At 35.0% G+C, this 7,500-nt stretch overlaps 1 protein-coding gene across 1 annotated transcript in view; it reads right to left on the minus strand.

The window, feature by feature from the left end:
• The window catches only part of LOC113799962 (uncharacterized), a 119,214-nt gene extending 117,804 nt beyond the window's left edge, over positions 1 to 1,410 (minus strand). Inside the window, exon 1 of the mRNA XM_070127283.1 lies at positions 1,120 to 1,410. The gene's annotated coding sequence lies outside the window, so the exon portion shown is untranslated. The remainder of the gene's footprint in view (positions 1 to 1,119) is intronic.
• Between the last annotated feature and the right edge of the window lie 6,090 nt (positions 1,411 to 7,500).

The following is a 7,500-nucleotide window of genomic DNA, read 5'->3' on the forward strand; positions in this document are numbered from 1 at the left end:
CACACACACACACACACACACACACACACACACACACACACACACACACACACACACACGCACACGCACGCGCACACGCACACGCACACGCACACACAGATATATATATATATATATATATATATATATATATATATATATATATATATATATATATATATATGTATATATATATATACACACATACATACATACATACATACATACGTGTGTGCGTATGCGTGTGTGCATATTGTATGTATGTATGTATGTATGTATGTATGTATGTATGTATGTATGTATGTATGTATGTATGTATGTATGTATGTATGTATGTATGTATGGTTGTATGGTTGTATGAATGTATGTATGTATGTATGTATGTATGGTTGTATTTATGTATGTATGTATGGTTGTATGTATGGTTGTATGTATGGTTGTATGTATGTGTGCATATATATATATATCTATGTATGTACGCATGTGTGTACATACATACATACGTACACATAGATACATATGCGTGTGTGCATCTGTATGAGTATGTGTATGAGTATGTGAGTATGTGTGTATGAGTGTGTGTGTGTGTGTGTGTGTGTGTGTGTGTGTGTGTGTGTGTGTGTGTGTGTGTGTGTGTGTGTGTGTGTGTGTGTGTGTGTGTGTGTATGGGGGGGTACGTTTGTGTATGTGCACATACGTATGTAATATGTATAAGTATATAATTATATACAATAACACTATATCATACCATATATACAATGTATAAACAACATACACACATACACACATATAATATTCATACACACATGCACATTCATGATTATGGATGAACAACAACTACAACAACAATAACAACAAAAAGTGGCCAGGTACATACACGCACACTAAATACCGGACTTCTTATGAAACTGATATCGCATTAACTGAAATTGCGCAATGCCCCTGTGAAAATCGATTAGAACTGGTAATATAATGAATTATTTGAAAACACTGCAGTATTATGTAGTTTTTGCATGAATCGGTGGCAAGTATAGGTCTATCCTGTTCTGATACAAAATCATTAAAATAACCAAATACATTTGCAGACATATTTGGTTTAAATATAGTTGACGGATACAAATCTTTAAAATGTTAACGTACCTCGATAATTTAATTTACTGACTTCCTCTTGTTTCCTGGAATTTGCTTGAGTGGCGAAACAGTAGACAAAACGATCAATATAACATCGACAATCAATAAAGCATAAAACTTGAAAAAAACTCCGACTCAGCACACTAAAGCAATCAAAACCTCTTGGCGCAGTTCAATGAAACAATCTTGCTTAATTCTTTTCTCTAGAACGCCACAAAGAGGTTTGGATTCGTTAGGTTCAGTCAAGGATGAGACGCTGAGAAGGGTGTGTCCTCACTCCTCCCCGGCCACGCAGTAACTGAGAGTCGTCTGCTGAAGCCTGGGGTTGAGAGGCTTCGTCGGGCCTCGCCGGCGATGCGCACGGGCTGCTATTATCTCAAATAAGGATTTTTCCATTTTGTTGATCATATCACGATGAAAGGGGTAGCCACTTGCAGTTATTGTTATTACTGGATGGTTTGGTTATGGCCTATTATCGATTGGGGAATCAAATTTCGTTTGGGGGAAATGGCTCGCACTGCGCATGCTTCTCCCAGGGCTTCCCGGTTTTAAAATTTCTAATGAAATATGTATTTTCCTTTTACTGTTGTTTGTTGCCAATGTAGCTTAGGCCGTACCCTCCCTCGCTGAGATAGTGACCCAACCAGGGGTACCCACCAGCTGATCACGTGATGGTGGCATGGCGTGCTCGTGCAGACCCCTGATACCAAACAATGATCAGGGTAATTTTGTTTCCAAATATACATGAACTATATTCGTTGCAAATAAAGTGAAGGATATCCATTGGTTTGTTTGAATAAATCTTCCATTTCAGAGTGTTCGGTGTGTCATTTCCTGTGGAAAATTTTATCGTTCAGAGAACTCGACTCTATAATTTTTCCGCTTCGACGATTTCAATATTTACTTGTTTATACCAGAAAAGAAATAAACTTTAACCTAACAGTATACTATTATTGTAGTTCATAAGCCGATAATATCAAGCATGAATAATCAGATAATTCACCTAAGCGATAAAAAAAAAAAAAAAAATCGACCAACCTTTCGTAATGGGTAACATGTTCCCTTTGACCTTCTATGCTCAACCTACAAACCAATTTCACTGCTAAGCAACTTCAGTTCCCCCACTTCTCATTTGCAAATTACTCTAAACGGCAAAAAGAATTTTAAAATGTGGTCTAAGTGACTCTAGTAATGTTGTTATAGGTCATGGTATCTGTTTGTACGTGAGGAGGAAAAGGGATTTCGACTTGGACACCTATTGTGCAATTTTTTTCGTTAGTTTTCCAAATTGACTTGGCAATAATAAGTTTTACTTGAAGAAACCAACCTTTTTTCTTATCAACTTCTGTTTCTTGCAGTCGGGTGCTCCCAACGTGTTTAATTAAACGACTTGCAAGTTAATCAGAATATTAATGGGAGTAATTTGTCAAAACTTCCGAGAAAAAGTAGGTTGCCCGCCAAAATATTGTGAGAGCTTCTTTGGAAATCTTGGTTAGTTTATGGTATGTTGTTGCACGCATATGTGTGTGTGTGTGTGTGTGTGTGTGTGTGTGTGTGTGTGTGTGTGTGTGTGTGTGTGTGTGTGTGTGTGTGTGTGTGTGTGCGCGCGCGCGTGCATGCGTGCGTGTGCATGTGTGTGTTTGTAAGTGGGTGTGGGTGTGCATGCATGTGTGAGTGTGTCCGCACCATTCCCGTTCCCTCCCTGTATACTTACTCGCATAGGTACACATGCCTGTCGGTGAATCATCACATATATGCAAGCATGGCTGCAGAAACCTCGTGCTACTACGCCGTCGCTTCATGGGATTCGGCCAGGCTTCAAGAATGTTGCCTCTGCTAATGACCTGTATTTTATAGTGTGTTTCCCCGCGGTAAAAAAGAATATAGCCTTCTGCTCTGGCTAGAATGGGAGTCAAAATAAGGCACATTCTATTTTATCCTCTATCATTGCTGATATTTTACTGATATATTTGAAGTTACTATATTAGTGCATAAAAAATGAATAGTCGTTATGCAATATATATCATTATTTATTTGTCACCTGGAAGTTGTTAGATCAACTGACTGAATTCGTGTTAATTCTAAGTGGATGGTTATATTTTGTGGTATATTAATGCTAGTTAGACATTATTTTGGATTCTGGAGAAAAACAGAGTAGTTCAAAGTAGGCTAATTGACATTCTAGAGGTTGAATAGGAAGACTTTTGATTTGGAGATATGAGCTTGGAGCAATGATAATAGTGGAGATTTCCACTTGTTATTTGTCAAGGATTACTTTCTCTCAGACTTGCTTTGAATTATTTTTATCATGGAAGAGTTGCATGATAATATCAGTAGACCTGGAGATAGAGAGAGACAGAAACAGAGACAGACAGATAGCTAGACAGAGAGACAGAAAGATGAGATGAGAAAAGGGAGATAACACCAGGTGAGTCAAACTTATCTTGTTTCTTGTGTTTGCCGCGTCTTGCACTGCACTTACTTTCCCTTTTTAAATAAATTGTTCTACGTTCTTACGCTTAAGATAATAAGATGGTCTCATTTCTTTCATCCAGTGACAGTAATTCCCTTTTTTCAGTGACGGCATCGTAAATTCATCTAATCATTTTCACAGTATTTTTTTCAGTGCTTTCCATATTTCCGATTTACTTTTGCCTTTTAGTTATTCTTTGCTTGTGACACGGATGAGAACTGAATATTTAGGTACAAACTGAATGCAAGTTGAAAATTAATGTGTAAAGTAGAGATAGTAGAAAAGTAATAATTCTAAAAGTTTAATATTCTATACACCTCCATTTGGAATCATATGGCACTACTCTTGTTCCAATTTGGAAATCTTTAATGAAACAAGAGAGAAAAAGCATTAATAAAAGGTATTAACCATTATGATTGCTTTTTTGTATTCAGTTTCTTCTCCCGCTTCAAGGTGGCGCTGGTGTGGAGGTGCGTCGTCTGCATGTTTACGTCGGCGAATCAGCTGGTTGATACACAGGAAGAATGAACTTGGATATAAAACTTTATAAAAGAAGAAAGAAGAAGGATGAAATTGGTCTAAATACCTATATGAGAAGGAAGAAGAAGTACACAAGGAATCATCTTCAAGGAAATTATAAATTATCAACAAACGAGCTGAATATAATAACAATTATATAATATCTTGTTTTTTAAATAGACATAGTCTTGAAATTATGAATTGAAATATTTTTGAAGAGAAAAGATAGACAAGAAGGATATGTTATTTTAAGTGAATAAGATATAGAATATTAGCTTACAGGTCCAGTTCTGCCCAGCCTTCTTATAGACGTAAAATAAGATATGCAGTAGTATCAGTAATGTCTTGAATCATTTTCTCCTTTTTCCAGCTAGCAAATAAAGGAACCCAAAACTATAGGATCTGCGACCATCATTATCTGGTAATGCCGTTTCATATTAAAACTCAGCAGTGTGATTTCAATGTACATGTGGTGCTTTCTAAATAGAATTGAATAAAAACCTCCATAGGCCTATTTGGAAAGTGTGGCATAGACTGCATTGCTTTCTTCCTTTCAGAATTATGTAATCTTATTTTTTTAAGGTATTGTTATGGATTAATTATATGCCATGATTACTGATAATCATTAAATGAAATTTAGGTTATGAACCTATATGCTGTTTCTCGCCATGTATTGGAAATAAACAGAAATAGAATGTGCAAAAAAAAAATTATCAGTTCAGACAAGCATCTTTAGTATGTTAATGTAGTTTATTCCAATAAAATATTGATATATTACCTAGCCATTTTCAGATAACATTGGTAGAAAATATAGCAAGAGACAATCAAGTTATCATTCATTACTGACTAATATTATGAAAATTAATAAATATTTGGAACATAATGTTATGAACAGCATGCCATAATGTAACACAAATCAAGATTACCAGTAATACTTAGTTGTTATTAATAACAATGTTATTGTAGCTTCTTTTTAACTACTACGTGTAAGGATGTATGATAAATAATCTTTTTAGGCCTTCATGGAAAAAGAGTAGACACTGTAATGTTTGTGTATAATTACATTTATTTCCTATTTACAGATACAGTTGAAGACAATCACTTGCAGACTTTGTCATCAGGAAGCATACAAAAGTGGTATGAAAAATATCAATGTACCATCTCTTTTCCATTTCCTTGATATATGTTGTTTTTATCAATTAGGAAATGGCATATGAAAAACCACTTCTATCATACCCAGATAATATCGATAGTAGAATTTTATACATTAATTTATGATTTTTTGTTTTACTAGGTAAACTGTAAGCTATACTTTACAGGTCATATTGTTTTATTAGTAAATCTGTATTTATGTAGAGGTGCATGGTTTTCAGAAATTTAAACAGTCATCCAACATCCAATTTGTTTCAGATAAATGTATCAAAATACACTGTGGATTGTAATACATAGGGAGATCAGATAGCTGCTGAAATAGAAATATTAGAGGACTCGACTCCAATTTCTGTAGCTCCAGAATTTGCCATCTTGTAAAATACGGATGATACACCTTACAGGAGATGAATTACCTCATCTCCTTATATAAGATTTTCCTTCCACCGTCAAGAGTAAATTAAAAGAAAAACAAACCCTTTTAAAGGCCATTTCATTAGTACAGTCTTTATTATTCAGTACAGCCTTTTACATAAGAAGGCATTCAAAGAACTACTGATTGAAATTAACTTTATTTGGTAAAGTATAGTGAAAATAAAGTTACTGAAGTCATCATTACAGAACTGATTGGCTGACTGACAGATTCTCTCTCTCTCTCTCTCTCTCTCTCTCTCTCTCTCTCTCTCTCTCTCTCTCTCTCTCTCTCTCTCTCTCTCTCTCTCTCTCTCTCTCTCTCTCTCTCTCTCTCTCTCTCTCTCTCTCTCTCTCTCTCTCTCTCCCTCTCCCTCTCTCCTTCTTTTCATCTTTTCCTCTCTTCCCCTCTTCCTCTCCACCTCTCTGTCCCTCCCCCCTCTTCTCTCCCCTCCTTCCTTCTTTTCCTTCTTTATAACAGTATATATCTTTACTTGTTCCAGCAGTTACTGCGGATAGATGCAAAATGAACATAGATTATTTGTCCATATAACAACTGTAAAAGTTATTGCAACTGTAGAATTTATTTCACTTTGGTTATCTTATGTCCAAGAATTTTTTAAGATGATTATAGGTCAAAGATTTTTGCTGCTAGTGAAGATATTAGCAGGATCTAGGCAAATAACTTGCGGGGTCTTACTACCATAGTTCTCCAGATTGTATATATAGGCCTAGCCAAAATGGCTATGATTCCAGACTGCGTCGGGTCCAAAATCCTGATAAGTTTAGTGGAAAGTCAGCTTTAGAAAACAAGGATATCTGCTCCATACCACCTGCTAATTCAGTGTACAACATGAATGTATGTGATAAATGTGATGAATATATGTGGCTAAAATAAGCAGTGAGATCATGGATTTTTTTATGTAACATGATATTGTATAATTATTAAGAAAGGAATCAAGAGATGCATTTTTAGATGCAGACAGATAAGGAGGAGACCTAAAGAGTCACAGTAGATTTTTTCTACAATGCTCTTAGAATGCTTCTAATTTAGCAGACAATCATAGAAGAGCTTTGAAAACCAGCAGTTATTGCAGATCAACATCTTTGGTGTAAAGACACACAACCAACCAACAGTGGTAGGACATTTGTAAATGATGTAAATGGATCATTTGATATTCATTTCAAGTAATGCAAAAACTGTGACTAGTAGAAAGTGTGCTATCAGTACCAAAAATGAAAATATAGATTTTATAAAACAGGAGGGATTTATTATTTTGGATTTTATTAAGCATAAACTGATCAAAGCATAAACCCACTAATGCTAACAGAGTATATACTGTAGGAAATTCAAAGTATTGCATCAAAATTCACATGCGTATACAAGTACATTTTGTCTTAAGCACATTTTTTTTTCTTTTTGTATTTCATCATTTCTTTTACATCATAAGAACAGCCCAGATTTCTTAGATGACCAATTCTTGAGTTAATAAACAAGCCCCCTTAGAAAATGTATTTTTGTTGTATGGAAATTATGAAAATTCTAATGTACAACCCTTTGAGTGTGCCTTGAAAAAAACAAATATACAACAGTATGTTAAATGCAGAATTAATTCTTTGTAGGTGACATCATCCTATTCCCAAGACATTAGTTAATTTGATAAGATGTAGAGGGGAAGGATTTAAACATACTTTTTGTAGAAGTACCATATCTTAAAACCATAATTGTATTTGTGAAGAAGGGGACACAGAATATGACTATTGATATTGTTTAAGACTTGGCTTCTCTTAATTTAAGCCAGTATATTCTTATTGATAAGTTTTGAGAAATGTGTGAT

The sequence above is a fragment of the Penaeus vannamei genome, chromosome 11 (genome assembly GCF_042767895.1).
Source record: "Penaeus vannamei isolate JL-2024 chromosome 11, ASM4276789v1, whole genome shotgun sequence".
In the NCBI taxonomy this organism is placed as follows: Eukaryota; Metazoa; Arthropoda; class Malacostraca; order Decapoda; family Penaeidae; genus Penaeus; species Penaeus vannamei.